At 35.2% G+C, this 27,796-nt stretch overlaps 1 pseudogene across 1 annotated transcript in view; it reads right to left on the reverse strand.

The window, feature by feature from the left end:
* Positions 1-7,827: 7,827 nt before the first annotated feature.
* LOC144348093 (arrestin domain-containing protein 3-like) overlaps positions 7,828-27,796 on the reverse strand; it is a 32,919-nt pseudogene continuing 12,950 nt past the window's right edge. Inside the window, exons 4-7 of the transcript XR_014931390.1 lie at positions 12,407-12,589; positions 11,479-11,679; positions 10,885-11,065; positions 7,828-8,829 (exon numbers count right to left, since the gene is read on the reverse strand). The product of XR_014931390.1 is annotated as an arrestin domain-containing protein 3-like (transcript). The remainder of the gene's footprint in view (positions 8,830-10,884; positions 11,066-11,478; positions 11,680-12,406; positions 12,590-27,796) is intronic.

Below are 27,796 nucleotides of genomic sequence, written 5' to 3' on the forward strand. Positions count from 1 at the left end.
GATATACCTTTACTATATCATGATATCCACCACATAGGGTATCGAATTACATATATCTATCATCCGACATATGATGTATGGTATCGATTCATTTGATACACATGATAATTCACCATATACCAATTCATCATATATCACACTATTCATGAAATGATTGTATGTTTTCTGTTTAGTAAACATCACATAATATTGCATTTACTATACACAGGAGTACTTTTATCATCTTTATTTACATTGCAGATTCTGATTTTACAGTGAGACTTTTGCTACAAAAGTTTTATGCAGTTCCTTGCTACAAATTCCCGTTCTAAATGACGACGTTGACATTTCAAATTACGTTGACATTTGCATCCTGCTGTCTGATTGGTGGAAATGGGCCAATCATGTTATATCAATTATAGCAATAGACGCACGTTGAATTGAAATGATTCATTTCATTTTAGAATCTCGCGGCAAAACCACGAACGCACAATCTTTTCTTCTCATTATGATGAAGGACGTTTAGTAAAAACAATGTCGAATCAATATGAACGATATGAGGGAATTCAACAACAAACCGGTATGTCTTGCTATTTATTTTGTTTCGTATGTCATGATGTATCTGGCAATGATAATATCATATTAAAGACAGCCACGTCAACAACATTTAGCCTATATATTTAGCAATATATAACAATATACTGAATATGGGAAAATATTACGTACAACATATCTAATTATTTAAAGATATTTTGATATTTAAGTATAATATTTTATGTTAATTTAATGCAGGAAACAGGTTGAAGTTAGTTTGTACTTTGAATATAATATTGTTTTATTAGTAGACACACTATGCATGATACATTTTGAAACAAGTCACAGTTTAATGTTTAGCAACAATTACATAGTTTTGTAGGCAAACCATGTTTGATTTGATTGTTTATTGCAGGTACATGCTTTTTCACAGATGTTGGCTATATGACGATTAATGTGAAAGATAAACATCACTACACTTCAGTTATGAAAGACATGGCAGAGAGATTTGAAAAGAAATTAGACATTCTGGACAAAAGTAAACTTGATGAGCGGTATGATTATTTGTCAATACGCCCACACGACGAGGCCATACTTGAGGTAAAACTCGCTGGATATGTCAGTGGAAGGAAACAGGTATTATCACAGCAAACTGCTGCTCGACAGCAAGGATGTGACATTATTGACGACATCATTAATAATGTGACCGAATGTAACCAATCAACTGTCGGCAATGTGATGACGTTGATTCAGACAAAGGCCACATCATGCGTGCTAGGAAAGTGCTGTTAACTACAGGTGCCTTCACCTCATTCAAACATCTGCTACCACCTGGCAAGGAGTTGGACGTTACATTATATTCTAAGACTCGGGCCTTTGCAGAGCTTACACCAGAAGATGCTAAAAGATTGAAAGACATGCCAACTATAGGGAGGAAATATAGAAAAGAAGGACATTATGATCTTTACATGTTGCCGCCAATTAAATATCCTAACGGTAAGATTTAGTTTGACTTTTATCGAATATAAATCATATATCAACAAGTATTTTGTTTTTAATCCTTATGATAGAGTCACAAATCGTAAGTCGCAAGTAGCAAATATCTGTTTCTATTAGCAGGATTCACAGTCAATTCGTCCCATTGCCTTTGGCCAGCCTTGCGATCTTGTGCAGCGTGATTGTCAAGGCCACTCCATCTTCGCTAGCCAAGGTCTAAGTTAATTCGGCCAAGCCTCTAAACAGACCTTGGCAGAACGACCATCAAATATGCGTATTCTAACAGCGCCCCCAGTAGTCAGTTGCGACTAATCATAGTCCAATCAGTTTGCGTGTTACAAATCCCTCTTTGGCATTTCATTTTGAACAAAATGGCAGCGCCCATGAATCGTGATATTTGTGATGATAAAATTGCGAAAGTTGTCGTTGTTAGTGCCCTCAAGCCTCAGGTACAGGCAATCGACGCAGTTTTGTGTGGGAAGGATGTCTCCAAAGCGACAAAAACGGGAAATGTAATTTTGTTTTATAATTTGGTACGTCCAAACTGATTGGGCGTCTTGTTTCGAGGCGCGCCCAATCAGATCTCACTGCTTAAGATACGCAATTAGCCTATGCGATCCCGCACGGTATCGTGTAGAGGACTATAGGTCGAGGACACGGGACCGTGTGATTCGGACGATTCGGCCAACCGTGTTTACTACAGTTTCAAATTGCAAGTGTGCTGACATATAAAGCATTTTTGGTTATATTCACATTTTGGAATACATGACAGAGCTGTGCGGCTATTTCTCTATCAAGGGGCAATTCAATGGTCTTTCTTAGCGTCAACCAGGTCCGGTCAAACACAAACCACCTGCAGACCTTAAGAAAGGTTCCCCTCACATCTGTTAGTGAATGAATCTCCGTCAGTGGAATTGGTATTCCCATTTAGTCTGTGGCACACTCACCCAGGGTAGGGGGTTGATCCTTTTTGTTCAGCCTAACACAGGATTTATACTCGGGTCTACTGATAATGAGTCTGATGCAACAACCGGGTTTACTATTTACTGACACGCCCGATATATACCGAGATAATGACTACGCGGGACCAACATACTGTATAATGGAGGTATATATGTATGTACTTGAACTATTGTATTAAATGTAAATATTTGAACATTCCCACTTGTTACTGGTTGGAATGTTGAAGGGGGTGGAGAAAATACCATTTTCACATGCTGATGAGACGATGTATGTTTTCAGGGCATCCCACAGAATGTATGTGGAAAGTTTTTTAGTTCCCCGTTCGTCCATCCATACGTACGTACGTCCGGAGCTATATCTCGAACACACATTTTTGGATTTCATTCAAACTTTACATGAAGACAATACATAATGTCTTACATATGCGCGTCAAGTTACCTCATGATCGGAGCAAAAGTGGCCGACTTGCGGCCATTTTGGATGTAAAATTTGCTATTTCTGATACCTAAACGTGTCCGCAGCAGTTTCTCGGAGATGACTGGGCCGAATTGAATCAAAGTTGGTATGATGATCATACATATTTGGTTATAGGTGCACGTCATACTTTTTCCGTGACTCAAACAAATAAGGCCGACTGGCGGCCATTTTGTTTTCCATGGCAGCCATGCTACTTTCTCTTGAATGCCATGAACGTTTCTGTTTAAATTTTGTACAAAGATAGTATACCACGAGATACAAATACACCATCATTATTTTTGTGATTCGATTCAATATGGCTGACTGACGCCCACATTTCACGCAAAAGTATTAAATCGTCATTTTCACATGTCCGGAGCTGTTTCTCAGAGATGACTAGGCAATTTCGAACAAATATGGCCGACTGGCGGCCATTTATGTTTTTTCATGGTACCCATGCTACTTTCTCTTGAATGCAATGAACGTTTCTCTTCAGATTTTGTACAAAGATAGTATACCAAGGGATACATTTGTACCAACATTAATTTTGTGATGCAATTCAATATGGCTGGCTGACGCCCCATTTTTATGTAAAAGCACTATAAATCGTCATTTTTACATGTCCGGAGCTGTTTCTCGGAGATGACTAGGCCAATTTGGATCAAAGTAGGTATGATGATCGTACATATTGGGCTATAGCTGCATGTCTAATTTTTTCTGTGATTCAATCTAATATAAATGACTGGTGGCCATTTTGTTTTTCATGATAGCAATGCCTACTTTTCTATGAATGCAATGAACATTTCTGTTTAAATTTTGTACAAAGACAGTATACCAATAAATACATCAACATGAACATTATTTTTGTAATTTGATCCAATATGACTGCCCAATGTCCAATTCTCGTGTAAAAGCACTAAATCATATTTTTTTACAAATCCATCTCCTATTAATGGTTTCAATCTAATATCAATGGCTTCATCAGCATCAAATTGATATGTCAGATCACAAAATTTTGGACGGCGACTGTGTCATTAACAGTGACTTGTTATTGATAGTTTATCCCAGCATATTTTTTGTTGAATCTATAAAAGACTCGTTGTCGCTTTGTATGAAATATTCATTATGTACAGTTTTGTTAATTTGAAGAGTTTTTATTTTGCTGTTATTTGCGAAAACCACAAGTCATTTTTTTACCTTGCCCGTAACATCAAAGATGGGAGGGAAAGGTAATTTTAAGGGAAACATTTCTGTCCGGCGTTGTTGTCATCGTCGTCGTTGTTGTCGTCGTCGTTAATAATTGTCATTGTGTGCAAAATAACTTTACTAATTCTATTCCAAACTTTATCAAACCTTATTCATCAGTATAAAAGTATAAAGTCTTCCCTGAGTATGAACAACAGATGTCCTGTATGACAAAATTGAGAAAATCTGATAACATATTTCGACTGTTTCTACCTGACTGATCGCAGGTGATACAAATTCAAAACTCACTGATCTCAGTGGAAATGTGCATTGTTGTATGTGTTCAATGAAGCAATTCATTTATCTTGTAATAATATCCTTGGTAATGTATCTCCCAAATCCCATGGGAATACTAGACTGTATTTCAAACCAACTCATGGAGAGAGTTTTTGGCACAGTCTGATATACATTTGCAAACCTAAAATCTCTTCAGAAAACAAGATGTCAAAAAATCAATATAAGCAATCATGTGAAAATCATTGAAAAGAAAATTGTACTCAAAAATAGGTATTCTGTATTTGACAAACAGTTCATTCGACAAATGAAAATTCACAGGAATGTGGGTCTTCGGGTGATGTGGTATAATGCACAATGAGTGTCTTGCTATGATCAGAAAACAATGTTTCGCTATTGGACGAGTTACTAATAGGATCTGACTAAACTAAATAGAACCACGTAATACATGAAAACTAGTTCACTGCTGATTTCATGTTTGCGTATGAATCATCAATTTACATATAATTATCTACCGTACGCTTTGTCATGGCAACATCAATTTCAGGAGGAAACATACATAGATATTGGCTGCCATGTTGCAGCCAAATGGTAGTGTTTCATCTAAGCGTTTTTTTATGCTTCACAATTACGCATATTGCTGGCATATGGAACCTCTTGTATGGTTGTTTAGTGGGTTTGTCATGTTTCACAAGTGTACTAAAAATGTAGGTATACCATTTTATGTTCACCAATATACTCCGTCAACATATTACAAACAACAAGATTATGGTTTTCTGCTTCGTATTGATCAATCGTTCAATACTCAAATGTATACTCATGAGAAGGTAATTGGCGTAATAATAACGGTAGCCCATTATCAATAAATGAAATAATGCGGACTGGAAGTACTGTCTTGACAACGAAGTACACAAAGCAAAATTGTACAGTACTTGCTTGAAATGAATAGAAATGTTAACATTCTGCTTTGTTTTGCACGGCCTTCTTGCAATAACGCCAACACAGCCAGCCGTAATCTCATCAACTCACACTAATATTCTCTATATAATAATGAAGTTGATACCAACATATAATACAATACAATGCAATGCAATACGATATGCTATGATACTGTGACGTTAAGGTAGAGATGCAGGTTGGGAGACTATATTTTTAATTGGCTCTAATTATGGTAATTACACAAGTAAAATATAACTTTTATCCATCAAGTTATATATCATTTGAGTTTTATTTAAACTTTTGAGTTTTATGGTTTACAATAATGTACTATGATACCATATTAAGTGGTGTTGATTTTGGGTTAAAATCATGCATTTTAGATGAAAGTGCACTTAAAACTATTTAACTTTTGAATGCATACTCTGATTTTAATTTAAAAACACTTATTTAAAACTTCTGTTTACTAAGAACATAATGGCTTATTTATTAGTGTTTCAACTAAAAAGGTTTTACACAGTGCTCTTTGAAACATTCACATTTTATAAATCGTTCACAGTTAACAGAGCCGCTAATTGGCAGCTCTATTGTTTCTGTTCCAGTGAAGACAGGGAAACCATACGAAGCCAATTACTTAGGATAGACCTGAATAATGCCCCTGAAAATTTCATTGAAAACAAATGAACCGTCTGGAAGTTAAATAGTTTTAAAGTTGAAATTATGAGTAAAAAATGAAACTGAGATAATCGCCATTTTGTAAAAAAAGGTTTTAAAACGAATCATTTGCTTCATGTGTGTAACAGAAACTCATAGAAATACACCATACACCGTAATTTGCTGATGTTAAATCGTCAGGTAAAAAAATAAAATAAAAATATTTACAATTCGAGGAAAACGGACGAAAAAGACTTCGTCCACGAAGTCCCAACCTTGCGTGAAAACTGTCATGGCGTCGTGTTATCAATTCCACTGAGGGAGGGACACAATGGATTACGTAAAGCCGATGAGATATTCATACAGTTATATAAACATAGCGACTGCAATTGGGTGGGTTGAGTCTAAATTTACCTTCCTTCAAACCTTTAAAACATACTTTGTATGACGCAGTTTCCGTGGACCGTGCGAAGTTGAAATGGGCCCTAATATTTTACTACACAACGGTTATTCACAGTTTTTACTACTCAATTACCCAAACGTTGGTGAAACAAATTCGAAATGAAGTCACATTGGAAGGGGAACTATTGTAAATCGAGGCAGGTTTCATTCAACTACAGACGAGACAGGTCGATGCAAATTAAACGAACCCTGACCTCTGGAAATACCTCATTCATAGAGTTCCTTAGTACTTGAGGTTGCCGATCACGGCCATACAACGTAGTTTGCGACATCGCTACCTGTGCATGCTAGCTGAGAAGGAGGTTTCCGATTAAGGTAACCAAGATGGCATTGCAGAGTGCATGATTTTCCCACGGTGTTTAAAAACAGTATCTCATTGCCGGTACTTTCGGTATTTTTTTTATTTTTAATTAGCCGAGCATTTTATGTTTGTGTATTTTGACACTGAAATGTTAGTTATCGATGACAGCAAGAGCTGTGTTGTTTGTCAATTGCATCGCAATTCTATCAGCACGATAATCGTTACATCGAAACGAAAAATGTTTACTTCAGTGTTAAAATGCCGTTGGAGTAAAAATGTGTGGAAACATTTTTTAGTTTGGCCCACAATGCGGAAAAGCTTGAAATCTATGCACCAAGAAAACAAAAGAAATTGTGGCCTTGTTCTGCGCGAATATTAAATCGCCCTATCGACGCTACCTCCTACATGAAATTAAATGAAAAATCAATTTATTTAAGGGTGAAAAAGTTTACTTATCAGTTACAAGTGTATGTTTTGTTTCATTCCGCTTGCATGCTGGAAGCGTCTACGTCTTGTCTGTTTTTGTAGTTTGCTAGTTGATCGTGCTTGAGGTAAGTAAACAGAGAGCCAGGACAGGAAGTCGCACACCGCTGCTCCGTAACTGAGGCCAGCAATCAATTGCATATAACATCAACAGTGACTTGTCAATCAAAGAACAACGCAAACAAACTTTCGAGACTTTTAATCACATACGCGTGCCTCGGTTCCCTATATTTTAAAATTGATTTGTGAGTATGTTCCAACAATGACAATGCTCCGAATTTTTAACACTATCTAGCCAAGATTGTCTGGGTAAGAAAAAGCAAAAAAACAAATTCACTCTGAGTGCCCACGAACCTGCATCTCTACCTTAAATTCGGTGGGGGGGGGGGCTTTTTGGCGCTACGCCGTATTCAGGAGCGGGGGCTTGTCTTTAATCCCGGTCTAATAAACTTTGTCTCTGGTAGCATGCTTATCTTATAAGTCTCCTCCCTCTCAGCTTGTCCGCTGTCACGGGGTGGGGATCGTTTGGTTAGGATATATCACCACAACTGAGGCTGTGCAGAGAAAGAATATACCAGTAACGATTATAACAAATCAACACAACACAATATGTACGGTTTCCCGTACTTTAATAAACAAATAACAGGAATGTTGGTCACTGGAACCAGCGGGGGGGGGGGTATATAGTACACAAATAAAATTAGGAGACTTGATCGACGTTTCAGGGAACACTCCACTCTCCAATGGACAGCAATGTACAATGTTGCGTACCTTCGTATCTGGCACACTGTCAAAGCAGCTGCACTACAATTTAAACTGGTCCTTTGTGTCCAGGGAGTATCGGCACTGCTATCTGCTGCTACTGGTAACACTGGTACAACGAGAGTAGTTCAGGCAGTGAGCTTCAGTGGTTCCTGTTGATCAGCAGGGATTACTACACAGCACGTCTGCGTCTGTACCCCTGAATCTCAATCCAGTATACCAGTGTCTTCGTCATAATTTCCCTGGAGTAGTTTTTAGTGACCCAGCGCAACCCAGATTATAGTTTACGTCCAAGCACCTCACCACATATGATGTTTGTTCAGTGTTATGTTCCGTGGGTATGTATGTCTATATTCGCCACAACTGTGCACACTCGTAATTTCAACCTTATACCAAAACCAAATATACAGGTAAGCAGTTGAATGTGTTTATGTTTTACTGTCGTTCACATGTACTAATTGATCAGAATTTCAAGGCTTCAAATTTGATTCTTTTTGGGACCCCTGATCCACCAGTTGTTGTCCCACGTGCGGGAAACTTGAATAATCCAGCCACAGTACTTTGGGTCTAAAATTATTCAGACTAGAAATTATATTACTGTTCCTTTTCTAGCTGAAGTTGTGAAATTTTCTAACTAATATATAGTGTTTTATACAAATAGAAAAAAGCATTTCTTTTCGAGTTGTTTATTCTTGTACATCCAAGTTGTAAAAAGTATATCATGGGACAAAGTCAAACTCTCCATACATGAAGTCATTATAACTTGTTGTCTTCGGCATCATTTACCTGACCACCACCACACACTTGTTCATAAGTTGGCGGCGCTGTAAATCAAAAGAGATAATATAGATGATACCTCATGAGTGACCCTCAATATCAGATTTTTAAAGAACATCTATTGTACATTTCTTTTGTTCCGAGCCTTCGACGACAAGAAAATAAATTGTACTACTCTTCGATTTAATATTCTTTTTATCCCATGTATACATTTTAAAACATACGAATTGTGAGCGTGTATTCAAGACTGCTTTCTCCAACAATGATTACAGTTAGTTCGCTCTATGGCGTTATTAGTTATTATTAATATAGTTATTTTGACACTATTACTATATTTACGGTTTCGGAGATCTATTGCAAACATAATTACTAATTGTGAAGTCCATTCAAACAAGTTTAACAAGCCGGGAAAACATGAGTGAAACATAATAGAGTTTATGATGCGATCTCACTATTGCCTGAACAATGCCATTATCAATGCCACAACAGTTATAAATATATTATTCGAATCGAATGTATATAATATAAGCGTCAACTTCTGAAACGTCGGGAATTTTTCAAATTATTATATTTCTCAATAGTATTTCAAGAATTATTGCGTAAAACCACCAATATCTTGAGATATTGGCGTAATTTGTACAGCAGGTACTAAACCAGGTTACAGGTTACTCGTGATAACATGATAAGAGTGGATAATTTCATTACGTTGTTAAAACATGGTCAACATAAATGTGTGTCACGTCGCTGACGAAGTATGCCGCAAACAGCCTGCAACGTTGGCATAACAAATTGTGGAAAACTGGGTGAAAAAATGCAGCGCCGGTTTTTTTGGGGTTTACCAAACAAACTAAACACACTCTACACGCACGGTTACTAGACGCATTTGAAGTACTGTGATAGGTATTTTTGATGTTTAAAAACCTTTCACTTAGGTAACCGGGATTCGATCGTTCTCCGCGCTGGACTCACAAAAAACACACACAAACTCCATTCATGTTTAACCAATTCTCAGCTCGTCTCCTTGCTTCCGCCCGAGACAGCTTTAAATCACCCTTTATTTCTTGTCACTCCTTAACCAATAACAATCAGTATAAGAGACTCCAAGGCCTTGCCTTCAAACAAACAACCATGAAAGTTTTACACATCATAATCAATTGATTAATCGTCAAGCTATTTAGAAAACCACTATTATATTGTCAACACCAACTAATATTTATGGGTCTAATAGTCTTGCAATAACATTCTACAAAAATACCACATGAGTTTAGAATCGCAAACAACATTGGTTTAGGATTACAGCTACCGTACTGTAATCTTTTAAAACTGCAAACTCATAAGATGTCTTTGGCTGATTTCGACTAGTTCGCCATCTGGCTTTCTCATTAACCTTTATCAGTTATTTAACCTTTATCAGTTGATGTCATGGCAACCACTATTAAGCTGACTGGCCTCGTCATTTAACCCCTATCAGTAGATGCCATGGCAACCACCGTTAGGCTGAAATATAAATCATGACAGTACACGTCACCATTTCCGACAATTTGTACTTTAGCTTATCGCGCAATGTTACACAGCCTCCGATTTGGTTGGTGGAGTCGACAATGAGTCGGCACCAACAAACCGTATAGCTCTCAGCTATATAGCCTACTAGGCAGAATACGACACCAATCATACCAAATAGTAACTAACTAGCACTTGACTTGAAATATGCCACTTAACTGACGCCTCAAACCTACGCTGCATACACTTATTATACACTACACATCACAGTCGGCGCACTCGTAACACGCCGCAACACTAAGAATCATATATACACATAAAGATTAGTGGACTGACATATACTTTAGTGAGTTCAACACTGCTTAGTGCTTACACTCCACTTTTTTGCATTGAAGTATTGATAGAAAACAAATATTGTAAGTAATATTGTTCTTAGTAACTGAATAGCCTATAAGTAGCATATGAAAAGATGGAATTACTAGTAATTTGTATAGTTATTGGACCAAAAATTACTAAATTTTACTAACTTTATGCAATATTCGGAGATTGCAGTAATCAGATTAGTGGATAGAACACCATTTTACAGTCAAACTATTACTTACGTATGTTAGGAACTGGTACATCATCTTGTTGAGCTGAAAGCTCAGGTGTTGCACACCCTGGACCAAGTGATGCTGCTCTTTGATCAAGTTGTGCGTGAATTTGTTGCAAAGGTACTGAACCGATTGTAATTGGTAATTTCACTTGCAGGTCAAACGGTGCGAGTGGCACAACAGCCTTAAACTTACGAAAACAAAAATAAAATGGTATACCTTTCACTGATTTAGAATCTTATATCAACATGTCATATTCATTCGATTGAGACAAGCAGAATATACAATACATGTATTTCAAACAATATCCTTAAAACTAAAACAGATTTTTCTAAAGCAATTTTGGTTGAAATTTTATGTGTAATTTTCAGTAGTGTTCTTGTTAATGTTGGATGAAATGACGCTATTCTCTAGTGGCAACAAGAATTGCTTGTTTATATTCTGTCATGCTGCCAAAATATGATATTTAATATGCTTATCATTTGCATGACCATGGGTTGAAAACATTTATAACAGAATTTGTTAGAATGAACACATGCTAATTGCAATGAATTACACTCAAGATATTACTTTCAATATTAAAAAAATAAATGTCTTTCTTACCTCAACCAAGTACTTGATGTCAATAAAATGGGCTCCCCTCAGTCCACTCAGTAGCACAGGAGGTATTTCCAATACTTGGTTTCTCCACTCTGTTTTGCCGTATTTACAACATCCAGGTCCCCGAAACACAACTATTTTCTCGCTGGTCTTTTTATGATGTGTCTTATCAGTGTCATTATGATAGGCAGTAAAAGTAACATGCTGTGTAAGAAAACAATACTCACAAAAGTAGTGTGAAGCGACAGGTTGTTTATATTCATAATGTAGCAATTAACTTATTCCTATCAGTCATGCTACATACAAAATAATTTGTTTTCGGTCAGAACGTTTGTCAGTTCAAAATCGTTATTAAAATATTGTTAAAATGGTATTAAAACAGCAAACATCTAAAGACAACACACAAATATGTATTTAATTTATCATTTAATTTAATCAAATATCATACAATATATTTTATTATTATACATCTGTCACCATAACGCCATAAGTTACAGCGTGCCGTAATTCTGAGGTATTTTACCATATAAGGTAGGAAATGGAATGATTACGCGCGTAAGCGTCCTCTAATAATAAAAACAAACATGGCTGCCATCGGAGTTTCACCGGACTCCACACAAAGAAGTTCGCTGATTCTGTTGTAACTTTTTAGAGTTCGGCATTCCCATGATGTATCCTTGCATAATACACCATGTTAATAATAAGGTTATTACGAGGATACCACTGCGCGTCGGTCGACACCCCTGCTGTACTGTCTTCGTGCATACTTTGAGGTATCCTCGTAATAACATCATATTATTTCATACTGACTGAATATTGAGATATTTTTAAGCTTCTTTGATTACGTTATTGGCTTCCAATTTTAGGCTTGCCTCAATGGTTGACTCACAGACGTACAACACTTCATGCTGTGCGCTGTATATGAAATTACCTGTACCAAAGCTGCCTCTGTGGCTCGTATTCTTCGATAACTGTTATTATTGAGAATCATGCTGACAAGAATCCGTTCACCGGGAGTATATGCAGCACGATCAACTTGAGCAGTCATAACGATAGGTCTTGATGCGAAACACATACAGCAAACAGTTTTATCATATTCTGCACACAAAGGTACCTATATAAGAACGAGTTATTAATAGAATGTCTAAACAACAGATGTTCTTTAATTATTATCTTGAAATAACCGGAAATTTGCTGAAAGTTAATTAAATAAGTCCGTCTGACCGTGCATGCTATTATTTGAAAATTGATACCTGTAACGTCTTGCCGATCAACATAAGTAGCATTTACGATAAATACACGTCTTTGTTTAGAGTATATACTGGGTGTAACAATCATTGTCAACCAACGCCTTTTTGCCGGTAAAATGTGATTCAAAATAATTTATTGAAGAATTTCAGCGTGACATAGTCACCAATTCGGGAATGTTAACATTTGAAGTTGTTTATAATACATCAAATGCAGGTATTAATATTCACACACATTTGATTCAGATTTGACTCAGTTTAATGTGATGGATGTATCGTACCCGAGTAGAGCGAGCAATAAAGCGATATGGAATTAAATTTATTGCTCATATTGGTGAAGATCTTGCTAACAAAATTAATAAAACTAAAAAGCCAATCGAATACCTCTCTCACATCTCAACATCTCTTTCTTTCTTCAGCCAGTTTTGGAGGCAGGCATTATTATTGGACCGTCATAAATTATGTGGCCATGATTATATTTGTTTTTCTCTCCTTATAGATGCCACAAATTACATAAAAAAGTTTATATTATATTGCAAACATATCCCTATCCTCTAGTATCTTTGCCAATCAACTAAAAATTGCCAAGAAAGTCGTTCGTTGTTTATAAGGAAACTGAAGCGACACATGATGACATCAAATTGATATTGTATCTGATCTTTATTGATAACGTGACTACTTGTATTGGTGAATAAAATAAATGATTGATTAACTTGTTGACTGACTAATTGATTAGTTGAGTGTTATTATTTTATATTTTATTTGGGCTGATCTGCAGCAGCTCGGAACTCGGATATCATTGGCCAGTTTGAAAATGCCTTATTTGCATATTAAAATTTGAAAAAAAAATGTGTAGGGTTGTATGTGAAAGCCATGAAAGGGAAAGTTTGGGGGGGGGAGTACCTAAAGGTCCCCTCACTACTAACCTGAACAATCACCCTATCACTCCAGCCCCAAATGTAATTTAACATGCATCTCCAAATAACTGCAATGACACAAAAAGGGTATAAACAATTGAAATGGGGGAGTGGCACTAGATGGGCACGTTTAGTGCTATGGGTGAGGTGGTTGGTGTAGACGTCAGGTACACTATTTGTAGTACTCCTCTTACTGGTTATGTTTTTATTATAATTGACTTTGATTTAGATCATTTTAGTCACCTGTGAATGTTTGGCAGTAGTCGTGCTTAACATTATTGTTTTGATAGTTTTGTTTTGGGTTCCAAATGCAACTGGGACACCACCAGTTATAATCTGTTAATTGAAGTCACAGCTTTATACATACCCACTTCATTTATTTGTTTGGAATGGATTTTGTCAAATTCATCCTTTTCATTTGGTTAAACAGGTTGAACGTAGTTGAACGAGGTTGAACGAGTTTGGAGTGGATTTTGTCAAATTCATCTTTTCATTTGGTTGAACAGGTTGAACGAGGTTGAAGGGAGATGAAATGGATTTTGTCAAATTCATCTTTTCATTTGGGTGAACAGGTTGAACGTGGTTGAACGAGGTTGAAGGGAGATGAAATGGATTTTGTCAAATTCATCTTTTCATTTGGTTGAACAGGTTGAACGTGGTTGAACGGAGATGAAATGGATTTTGTCAAATTCATCTTTTCATTTGGTTGAACAGGTTGAACGTGGTTGAACGAGGTTGAACGGAGATGAAATGGATTTTGTCAAATTCATCTTTTCATTTGGTTGAACAGGTTGAACGTGGTTGAACGAGGTTGAACGGAGATGAAATGGATTTTGTCAAATTCATCTTTTCATTTGGTTGAACAGGTTGAACGTGGTTGAACGAGGTTGAACGGAGATGAAATGGATTTTGTCAAATTCATCTTTTCATTTGGTTGAACAGGTTGAACGTGGTTGAACGGAGATGAAATGGATTTTGTCAAATTCATCTTTTCATTTGGTTGAACGAGGTTGAACGGAGATGAAATGGATTTTGTCAAATTCATCTTTTCATTTGGTTGAACAGGTTGAACAGGTTGAACGAGGTTGAACGGAGAGGGAATGGATTTTGTCAAATTCATCTTTTCATTTGGTTGAACAGGTTGAACGTGATTGAACGAAGTTGAATGAGTTTGGAGTGGATTTTGTCACATTCATATTTTCATTTGGTTGAACAGGTTGAACGTGGTTGAACGAGGTTGAACGGAGATGAAATGGATTTTGTCAAATTCATCTTTTCATTTGGTTGAACAGGTTGAACGTGGTTGAACGAGGTTGAACGGAGATGAAATGGATTTTGTCAAATTCATCTTTTCATTTGGTTGAACAGGTTGAACGTGGTTGAACGAGGTTGAACGAAGCTGAATTGGATATTGTCAAATTCATCTTTTCATTTGGTTGAACAGATTGAAGCTAGTGATCTGTACAACAAAAATAAAACAAATTAGGGTCAAATGGAAGAGTCTAAAATGGTCAAAATTGACTTAACCCAAGTTTCTGTATGAAATGATTGGGTAGATATATTAACCAATGTGACAGTTTCCTGATTGATATTTTTTCTATATGCATGATTGCATGCATGTTTTGTAATGCAAAATTCCAATTGTATAAATTGCTGAACTTTAATAGTGCACTTGTTGATCATGAAAATGGTTGAAAATATAAAGTAACACACACTGACATCAAATACAAATATACACTAGCAACAATGTCAAATATGTGACCCCTGACACACATTTTAAATTTGGACTATTCAGTAACAAATAATTAAGTGTTGATGGTCCAAACTTAAATGGCAAACATTCTTTCATGCTTCTGCCATGAAGAACGATCTTCATTAAACTGAGTGATTTGTGTGTGTGGACATTTCAGTTTGATGTACATACTGAAATCAAACTATTTTTATTTCAACAATGTCTAACAAACAATACATGCATGGACATATTATTTCTTTTTTGCCATGAAAAATATTAACTGGGAAACACACGTTATATGCTCCCAGTTGCTGCAGGTTTTTCATTGAACACAAGCATACAAGTCATTGTTTTTGTGGCACCTGACACACAGACAATCATTATTTTTGGCAAGTGGTAAAAAACAGAAAGAAGTCAAAATGTAGTATGCTTGGTGAATACTTGATTGTAACTATACTGCCGTTAATTATAAAGCTTAACAATTAAAGGCATAGCATATAGACCTGAAAGATGAAATGATGTATGACAACATTAAAGTCAAGAAACAAGCAGCCCCTCAACTGTGATAGCTCTGCTGTTAGCAACACACATTTTAATTAAAGAATTGAAGATATCATCACAAAATGAACAAATCTGACAGAGGCTAGCCTATAGTACATATATGTATAATAACAAAGCAATCTGATTTGCGGTTTTCAACAAGAAGTTGAAAATATCACTTTTCAATAAAAATTACAAAAATATTCATCAAAATTAAAGAATCAAATATATCATCATTATATGTCAGCACTAGAACTTGCAAGTTACTCATACACAAAAAATTCAGGAGAGAAAACAGTGATATTCAATGTCCAGAACTTTCGCCTGGCACAAAACCATTTTTGAAAAAAAATATATCATCATGAAATAAACAAATCTAAGGTGCATATCAGACTTTCAAGAAGAAGTCGAAAAAGTAAGTCCCTGGACTATTTTCTGCCTGGGGCTAAAAATACACATTGCAGGGAAAGAATTAGTACTACACAAAATGTTATAATCTTAGTTTCAAATGGTACCGGTATTTGCCCTAATGAAAGTGTTTGCCCTAATTAAAGTGTATCCCCAGTAGAAATGCATATAAACTATTAATGTATAATGGACCATTTGCTTTTGTTGTCATTGATGTAAGCACATGGGCTATTAATACATAATACATAAATTGTAGTTCTAGATAGTGCAGCAGGCTTATGTAAGTCAATAGGCGAGTCAATGAGTTTAATCCAGATTTATATCTTTTATTTTAAGCTTTATCGTTATTGCCAAATTTTTTGATTTTCAACTCGTCATCAGAAATAGGCTAATAATAGATAATCAATATGCATTTTTTCAACTAATCGTGTCTGTTGATTACCAAAAGGAATATTATACAAATTAAGCAATTATTATGCATAGATTTAGGTCTGTAAATTGTTTTAGGGTGCATATGTAAAAAGTTTCATTATAATGTGATGATTAATTCTAACTAAATTAGTGCAAAGCTGAAAAGTTAATTATTACACAAATTACCTAATTATTATGAATGTATATAAACCCAAAACTAATGGTCACATTGTTTTAGAGTACATACATACTAAGATTCATTTAAATAAGATAAGTACTGGCACAGACTATTTAAGTACAAAGATTTATTGAAACTGAGTAGGTCTGTGCATTGTTCTAGAGTAGCTCTATAGACAAAGTTTCATTGAAATGAATTAATTAGTATATGTGATATAAGTGAGAAAGCTGACAATTGGTTAGTTATGCAAATTAGGTCATTAATATACACAATTTTTTAGCGAAAACTAATCAGGTATCAGTATAGTTCTAGATCACTATGTAACAAGTTTCATTGAAAAATAATGATTAGTACTTGAAATATCAAAAGCTAAAATTTATTAATTATTCAAATTAGGTTAATACCCGTACATAATGATTACCTATCAGGTCTGTGCTTGTCCTATGACATCTATGTACTAAGTTTCATTGAAATGGAGTGATTAGTACTTGCGATATAAGTGAGAAAGCTGAAAATTTGCTAATTATACAAATTAGGTTATTAATATGCACAAATCTTTATCCAAAACTAATCAGATGTCTGCATAGTCATAGAGAATCTATGTGCCAAGTTTCATTGAAATGTGATGATTAATACTAGAGATATCAGTGGAAAAGCTGAAAATTAACTAATTATGCAAATAGGGTGATTAATAGGCACAAATATTTATCCAAAAATAATTAATGTCTAAATAGTCCTTGAGTATCTATGTATCAAGTTTCATTGAAATGTAATGATTACTACTTGAAATATCAAAAGCTGAAAATTAATTAATTATGTAAATTAGGTAATTAATATGTACTGATATTACCCTAAAAACTATCAGGTCTGTGCAGTGTCCTATGAGATCTATGTACCAAGTTTTATTAAAATGTGATGATTAGTACTTGAGATATCGGTGGAAAAGCCGAAAATTGATTAATCATTATGCAAATTAGGTAATTAATATGCACAGATTTTTACCCAAAACTAATCAAAACCTAGCATTAATTCAGAGCATCTATGTACCACGTTTCATCAAAATCCAATGAATGGTTGTTTAGATATAAGTGGAACAGTCATGGGACAGTTAAAAATTATCATGCAAATTAGGTAATCAATATGCTTGGATATCTACCAAAACCTAATCAAAGCTGCGCATTGGCCCAGAGCATCTATGCACCAAGTTTCATCAAAATCTAATGAATGGTTCTTTAAATATCAGTATATATTCAATTACTTAACATCAAATGGAATAGGTATGCTACAACTAGGGCAGTACTACCAAAGTGGTACAATGTACATCTAAGGAAAAAGAAAAAGATAGAGTGACATTATTTAAGAGGTATTGATGTCAAGATGGTATCTAATCGATTTTAAATCCATTTTACCAGTAAATACACATGAGTATATCATCAATCTTATGAATATGCTAATTTTTCTTCCAAATTTAATGTTGCTTTAGGAAGTCGTAAGGTAGCAGCCTACTCATAATTTGTGAGAAAGTTGGTCATAAATCGCATTAAAATGTTCATTGGTTTATTGTATAAAATCATGAAGGTATTTCTTTTGTGTGTTACAGTGACTTATTTTGAGAAACTTGTTCTAATATCTTTCAAAAATCGTTATTTTCAGAACAATTCCATAGAGTGCAATGTTAAAGAATAATTTAATTTTTTGCCACGTCTTAAAACCCAAATTTTTGAAATAAATTAGAACAAAAAGCACCCCATTATTCACAATACCGGTATATAATTTTTCAGCCTATATCACCAGCTTACATTATCTCTGCCACAGGAACCTATAGCACTATAATACTGCCAAAATTTACACAATTCACTAAAATACAACGATGATTTTCTTGAAAATTAAGCTGTGGCCTCCAACTTTGTTAAGTCAATATCCTTATATTGCTCAAAAGTACAATGTTCTGGATATTTGAAATCATGAGTAGGCTTTTAATGGTTTACGAAAAGAACTTAAAGAAACAGAATACAATAAAAAACAGCTATATATATTCGATACTGGATTCTACAGGGTTTAAGAACAAAAACAGCTATGGTAAACTATTATGTGATCTTTGTAAATATTGTAACTTAAGAATTCTAAATGGTCGCATAGCAAGTGATATTTGTGGAAACTACACATGTTATCACTGGAATGGTAACTGTGGTAGACTATGGCTTAGCAACAACTGATCTTTTTCAACAAATTTGAAATGTTTCAAAGTTCACAGTTTTACATATTCAGATCCTAGCCAAATTTCAACATTACTTAATGTGGACACTACACAACATGAACATGAACATACTAAATTTGAGCAAATGCGAAGTGGAAATGAGATAAATTATCTGTTTTTAAATACCATGATAGACCAGCATCAAAAGAAAGTTTAATAACACAATTCATAATTTAAAATAATAATGTAAATATAGCATCCCATAAATTTAATCAGCTACTAGAAAGTTCAGCTTCGGGTATTTTTTAATAAAATCAATCCCAATAAAAGTATTCACAAAAACAAACAAAAAAAGAATCCCAGATGATTTGATAAACAATGCAACCAGAGTAAACGTGATATAATGGCTTGTGCAAAGTTGATAAATAAATTACCATTTGATATGCAACTAAGACATTTTTTTTATTCTAAAGAGAAAAGATTTAAGAAACTTATAAAACAAAAGAAAAACCAAATCCAAGAAAATTTTCTTAATAAACTCAATTCAAAAGAGTTTTGGAAAATTATTAACCATATGAATAATACAGATCAAAATAGTAATAATCCAATTTCATGGAATATTATGCAACACTAAACAATAAAAAAAGATGATAATAGTTTCAAGGAAAATAAAATGAAAGAATTATCAGAGCGTGAAGAGAAAATGATAGTAAATGATTACTTAGATAAGGTTATTAGTGAAAAAGAACTTAGTTTTGAGTAGCTCAGTTTTCCCAGATATTTGGAATTTAAGGTGCATCACTACTCTTTATAACAAAAAAGAGAGACAAATTACACCCTCAAAATTACAGGGGAATATCAGTTCCAAGTTGTAATGGTAAGGTCTTCTGTTCCATCATATATAAACGCATAAACTGTTTCATTGAAAAAAATAAAATACTCAAAAACAACCAGGCCGGTTTCAGAAAAAAACACAGAACAACAGATCAATTTTTTGTATTAAAAACTCTAATTCAGAAACACATTAAAAATAAACAAAAACTCTATGTTTGTTTTGTAGATTTTGCCAAAGCATTTGACACTGTATGGAGAGTAGGGCTATTCTATATACTATTAAAAATAACATTAATGGCAGAATTTACAAAATAATAAAAAACATGTATTCAAAAACAAAAGCTTGCATTAATATAAATAATTATATAACCAAAGAATTCACTATTAATAGAGGCGTAAAACAGGGATGTACAATTAGCCCAACTCTTTTCAACATTTTTATTAATGATTTAAAAGATAGTTTGGATAATGCCAATACTGAATCACTACTGAATAATAACACTGTTAAGTAATTTATATGCAGATGATTTAGCCCTCACTTCCACTACCCAGGCTGGTCTACAGACATCATTAAATACGCTAAAATAGTATTGCAATAGGTGAAAATTGAGTGTGAACCTTTCAAAAACACAAGTTGTTATCTTTGATTCATCAACATTGATAAATAAATACCAATTCAGTTTTGGAAATGATAACATTCAAACAACAAACAGTTATACATATCTAGGAATCAAATGGGAGTTTTAATTTGCTGACACAATGTCAAATTTAGCAGGTACAGCTGTAAAAATCAATTTACATCATGAACAAAGTATTTTTTGGAAATCTAGAAATAACACTAAAAATGAAACTATTTAACATTTACAGAAAAACAATCTTGCTTTTTGGCTCAGAATTATGGCCCTGGATTTGCAGGACATTGAGGACAATGCTAAATGGGACAAAACATCAATTGAAAAAGTCAATATTAAATTCTGCAAACAAATCTTACAAGTGAATAAAAAATTCTGTAACTTAGCATCAAGAGCAAGAGCATCCACTACTACTCAGTGCAAAATTTCAAGCTATTAATTACTGGTTGCATATAAAGGAACTCCCAGATAATAATCTTAACAAAACAGGCACACCTAGAACAAGCACAACACAATGCTAAATGCAATACATACAACATTGAAAGACAATTCACTAAACTTCATAAAAGAAAAAAACACTTACTATAGAACAAAAAAATCAAATTAATATAATTTTTAAAAACTTCCCTTGAAAATAAATATGCCAGTTTTTGGAAAGAAATGATTTCCAAAGAAAATAGCAAACTGAGAACATATGCTAAATTTAAAACAGAATACATCTTTGAACCATATTTGAATGAACTTGAATAAATGTTGACAAAATTTAGAATTAGTAACCATAACTTAGGAAATGAAACTATGAAACCTATGAACACAGGAATATGCAATAACTGTGACATGAATTCATTTGAAGATGAAGAACATTTTCTATTGAATTGCCCAAAATATGAACAAATGCAGGGAAAACTTCATCTAAAAAAATTATGACAGTACTTTCATCCAAAAATAACAATATACTGTTCACATATATACTCTCAAGCAAAGATACTGGCATAATTATAGAACTTGACAATTATATTTACACAACAACAAAAAAACTCTTTTTCGCTGTACTTTTCTTATGAAAATCTTTTTACGCGGAGGCAATAAAGTTATTATTATTAGTAAGAAACGAGTTCTTGAAATGTTTCGTAATATTAAAATGTACGACAGCCTGAATGTGTTTCTGTCATTAGTCACCCGCGACAATGATGGGCGAATAATTAGTCAGTCGCCGAAGTAGCTGTCGCTGCTACAACTAAAATGTTGCAATATTGGAGTTCAATGCTACGATCAGGAAAATACAAACCAGCCGGTGCATGCTACGATCGACCGCCTTTATTATAGATTTCACAGGTTATTCAGAGCTCACACCAATACCTTCTCAACTTGAATCCTATGCAGCCCTCAAAACAGTACAGAAAGTCGCCAAGAGCAAAGTTTAGCTCGATACATTGCGCTCAAAGCAACTGCGCGATGAATCGAACGAGGTCAACAAGCAACTTCTCGGAGAATAAGATTAAAAGACCGTTGACCCGGTTGGCCGTAGATGGCGCAGCTCATTAACATTAACCAATCACGATCGATTCCCGAGCCGCTGCAGATCAACAGTTTTATTTTGTTATGATTAATCATATATATTGTTAGTTGCATCTCTATATTTGACTGTATATTATTCATGTTCATATTAGGCAGTTGACTTGACTTGCACCACTTGTTTCAACTTCTTCTTTCCTGTCATTTTATATTTACATTTACACTTACATTTTCTTCCACTTGAATTGTATAAACAGTATTTATTTTCCTTGTTATTTTTATTTTTGTTTTGTATTTATAAATTAATAATGAGGAGGTGTTAATTTTGAAGATCAGCAGGTAGCAGTGTTTAAATAATGGGTGGATGGGTCAGACACACCCTGCGTATGCATATGAGATGTGAAAATATCAATGGCCGACACCCTGTCAACTCTGTATTAGCTGTGATCTCCAAGATTAGATTTATTTAGCTGAAAAATAGTATAAATATCCATCAAAGAAAGTGAGGTGATTTATGTGTGGAAATATTTTAGCCTGCCAGATACAAGAGACACGTGGAAAAACTTATTGCAAGACAAAAAGAGCTGTTACAAACAATCAAGATGGCCGCCACTAGTACATATAAGGGTGAGAATCTAACAATGACCGGAATGGTAGTCAAGTTAGTCAAGTGAAAGTGCCTGTGTGTGTGACTATGTAGATACTGAAACTGAGAGTTCTACGCGTGGCTGTCTTCTGGTTAGTTTCATGGTTCAGATGCATAATACCATTCTTCCTGAAATTATAAAAGGGGTTTCCCATGTTGACCCAGACAGTCATCAAACAAAATTTGTTAGAAGCAGGCCTACAAGTTAGTGGCCGCAGTCACTGCTTACACAAAGGTTTCCATTCTATCACTGATGCTAAGCATTCATCTCCAGAAGAACCAGGTCAACAACCAGTGCAAGATAACCGTCTTCCAAGACATGAAATACACCCACCAAAACGATATGGCAATTTCTTTTGTCACATATTGCATGATACTGATATGGCCATGTTTGATTGGATGCGCCTATTGGACGCTGTGTAACATTGCACAAAATGTCGGAAATGGCGACGTTTAGTATGGTTACTTCCAAAGTTCTTCCAGTATCCATGCGAGTGTAGAATGTGTTGTTTGACAAGCCCAATAAACCGGCACTGGATTTTTTCACCCAGTTTTTCACAATTTGTTATGCCAACGTTGCATGCTGTTTGTGGCATTTGTCAGCAAAGTGACAAATATTTATGTCGACCATGATGTCTGATATGCAGCCAGATGGGAAAGTTGATAACATGAGATGACAAACAATGAGCATCAAGACATGCAGTTTAACCGACGCACAGATGAAGTACACAAGAAGGTAGATGCTGTTACAATCAAGATTAATAACCTCAGTGATATATGTGCTGAAAATCAAGTTATGCTAACGAACCATACTTCAACCACAGTTGATATGATTCAGGAACAAAATATTGCTACAGTGTTTAAATGTGTAACAGATTTGATCTGAAGGAAGGCCAACAAAACATAAATACAGCAGTGAAAGATATGAAGAAACTTATTTGGAAAGAAGAAACCATGATAAAGCAACACATTGGGTAGATCATTCAACACAAACAACAAAGTATGATCATGTAAAAGCTTCCACCACATATACTAGCCAGGAAGCACATAGGGCACAAAAGCACAGCAGTGTATCTAATAAATCAACATCATCCATAAAATAGCCCAGACAGCAGGCTCGAAATCATCTCAAAGAGAAGAAGTTGAAACATAATCCTTCAATTCAAAGAACATGTTCAATGTACAACAAAAGAAAAATTAACAACCAATTTTACACTCGAGTAACAGAGAATGTAAACATGGATCACAAGCTACTGATGTGGGAATAAATATCAAAATGAATTGTAAGGTGGCCACTAATTCACACACCAGCAACGTACGTATAATACGTGACTCTATCCTTCACATTGTTAAGCAATATAAAGGTAATCTCACTGAGTAGAGTAGTGATCCCAGATATCAGACGTGAAATATATTATACAAGTAAAGTAGTAAAGGATTATAATAATATTATCATCCATTGTGATAAAAATGACAAAGGCAAATATATCACCAGAAGCCTTTGTAAACAAATACCATGCAACTGTCAAACTAATAAAGATATCCGCACCTGCAGCTAGTGTGTATAGTATATGTCCACGAGGAGATCACAGAAATGTGGATGTTGGTATTGTGAACCTACATCTAAAGTCACTTGCTGAGGATCCTGGCTGTGCATTCATTGACAATGACCACATCTTTATGATGGGAATAACAATGGCAGATCTTTATATTATGACAAAGTGCATCATAACTTTGAAGGTACAAGGAGGTTAATGAACCTTTCAACTTATGCACCCATTTTCAACAAGAATGCAATGAATGCATACAAGTCACACGAAGTGAGAGCACAAAAGAAGGGCAGACAACTGTTTCGTTGCTACAACTGTTGGGAACCAGGACATACCCAAAATGTGTGCTGTCATGGAATGGAAATTACCAGTTTATACACGCTGTAAGACATCCCATAAAGCCAGTCGCAAAAAGAAAAATCAATGATTGGTGTCAACAAGTTATGTATAAGATATTTGAATTTTAGAGGGTTGAAATCAAAACAGTAAGAGCTTCATCCATAAACAAGCCTAGTATAGACATTTTTGGGGGTACAGAAACATTCCTGCAAAACAATATGGTAAGCTGGTATGGTGAAAACCGTAAACTCAGTTTAAAAAAGTGGGTGGAGGAATTATTTTTTTCAAATTAAAATAATTTCCATAGGATTGATGACAACTTATTTCACTCACAAGAAGATGATGTTTTTGTAGACGAAGACAAGTTTTCCGATATTGACAGTGACCACAACCTTATGTATACTGTTCTTAATATTCCTGACCTTAGAATAGAAAATTTTACCGGTAATTGTAGTAATTTGCATGTCAATGAGCTTTAATAGATGTGTATTTGACCATCTGGTTAGTTATGTAACTATCTTTATATAAAGCCTGTACATTGACAATAAAGTTAGTCTGTATTGGTGATTGCTGCGTGTGTGTTTGTCTCTTTCTCTGGTCTGCAACCATGAAGTATAACATTGGCGACGAGGATATGTGAACCTATTGTACACATAATTACTGTAATAGTCATGCTATGAACCAGAAAAGACCACACGGTGAGACATTTTGCAATAGAAAGGCCGTGCATAAAAAGTCGTACTTGTCTCCTTAATTTGACACTGAATAGACCATCTGAATTTCATTATGGCAATGCAAGGCTTCATGCTCGCTCAAAGATCTCCCTTTGATGACTACGGTGAGCCTAGCTCCCTTGCATCACGATTGAAAAGATGGATCCTTCGATTTGAAAATAGCTGTGTCGTGTGGAAAGTTGAAGACCCAGTACAAAAGAAGGCTATGCTATTAGACAGGGGAGGAGAAGACTTGTTTGAAGTCTCGGAAACACTGACTATGCCAACAGAACCAGAATATGATGACATTTATAAAATGATTGTGAAAGCTTTAGAGGACTATTTCCACCCTAAGAAAAATACTGAGTATGAGATTTTTCAATTTCGGCGAACATTTCAATATGCCCACGAAACAATTGATTAGTTTGTTACACGTCTACGCAAACTTGTCAATAACTGTGGGATTGAAGACGTGACAGCGAAGGAAGCTGAAATCAAACATCAAATTATTCAGGGTGGGAAGAGTAACAGAATTTGCCGACGTGCCATTCAGGAAGATAAAATAATAACGTTAGCCAGAACCCTTGACATTTCCGAACGTGAAGCACATGGCATTGAAAATGTACGACATGACTCCGTGAATACCGTGTCTCAAGATCAAGCCACTGTTTGCCGTGTGCAGCATAACTGGCCCAACCAAAAGAATCGCCGTTTTGACGCAAGGTCTACAAGTTCGGATCGTCGATGTTTCTACTGTGGGCGTAATTATCCACATGATCAAAGTGTATCAGATAATTCTAGTGATGATGATTATTTGTTCAATGTTCTTGATAAATACGGTGGGAAGCTAACATTTATCAAGTTGAATGTGAATGATAATTTCCTTGAATTTATGTTGGACTCCGATGCATCTTGTAATGTTTTAAACAAAAATGATTTTGGAATTATAAGTGATACTGTAACCCTTGTGCCAACCAACAAAAATGTATTTACATATGGAAACCAACAGAAAGTAGATGTGCTAGGTTGTGTTAACGCTAATGTTGACTTGGGTGGGCGATTTGAAAATCTGAAATTCATGGTCGTTGATACTGAGGACTCATCTATTTTAGGGTACCCTTCCGCAAGTCAACTTGGGTTTATACAGATCAATCCTAGCCACTCTAATACTGTATCATTATATCAAGGTTGTTCTCGCACATCTGTATTTCATAATATTGAATCTACATTGACTATTCCAGGTGTCCCGGTCTCGGTGCAAGCAATTGTACAGAAATATACAAATGTTTTCACTGGGATGGGAAAATATTCTGCTAAGAGAATTAAATTACATGTGGACACAAATGTCAAGCCTGTAAGTCAAAATCATAGACGCATTCCATATAATTTACGAAAGAAAGTTGAAAGAGAACTGCGTTCTTTGGAAGAAGCGGATATTTTGGAAAAAGTGGATGGTCCAACGCCATGGGTAAGTCCCATTGTTGTCGTTTCAAAACCCGATACTGATAATGTACGGGTATGTGGAGACTACAGGGCTCCTAATTTGGCAATACAACGCGAAAGGCATGTGAAACCCACTGTCCAAGAACTCCAAACAAAACTGAATGGATCTACTGTATTCAGCAAACTTGATGCTAATAAACACTATTTACAATTTGAATTGGACGAAGAGTCCAGGAATATTACTACAATTAGTACACATGTGGGGTTAAGACGTTATATACGCCTCCCTTTCGGCATAAACGCAGCAGCAGAAATTTGTCAAAATGAAATGTGAAAACCAGGAATTGCATGATAGGGCTCTTAATAATTGTTTGTCTAGATTGTCTGATAATGGACTAATGTTGGGTTTACCTAAATGAAAGTTTTCAGTCCCAGAGATAGTATTTTTTGGCTTTGTGTTCGACAAAAACGGCATGCGTTGTGACGATAATCGTATAAAATGTATTCGTGAGCTAAAACGACCAGAAAATGTTTCGGAGGTCAGATCGTTTCTGGGAATGTTGGGTCTCCCATCCATGATGGTGCCGCAATTTAGTACGTTGTCCGAACCAATTAGATCAGTCGTAAAAATTGGCGTTCCATTTGTTTGGGGTAAAAGGCAAGAAGACTCGTTTATGGTCATTAAAAAAGCAATTTGATCAGATATAACGCTTGGGTCGGCCTCGGTGTGATTTTGCGACAGGGAGATACATTAATCAGCTGTGCGAGTAGAGCACTTTCTGAAACGGCAAGCCGATAGAGTCAGATTGAACGACAAGCCTTGGCAATTGTTTGGGGAATGGAATATCACCGGTTATATCTCGCCCGAACTCACCATTGAGACTGATCAAAAACCATTAATTAGGATATTTGCTCGAAAGGAATTGCATAAAATGTTGAATAGAAAGATGGGTGACCAAGGCCCAAAGATTTAGATTTAAACTAATCCATCGTTCTGGTATAAATAATCCAAGCGATTA

Source organism: Saccoglossus kowalevskii, chromosome 13 (assembly GCF_978046115.1).
Source record: "Saccoglossus kowalevskii chromosome 13, keSacKowa6.1, whole genome shotgun sequence".
Classification (NCBI taxonomy): domain Eukaryota; kingdom Metazoa; phylum Hemichordata; class Enteropneusta; family Harrimaniidae; genus Saccoglossus; species Saccoglossus kowalevskii.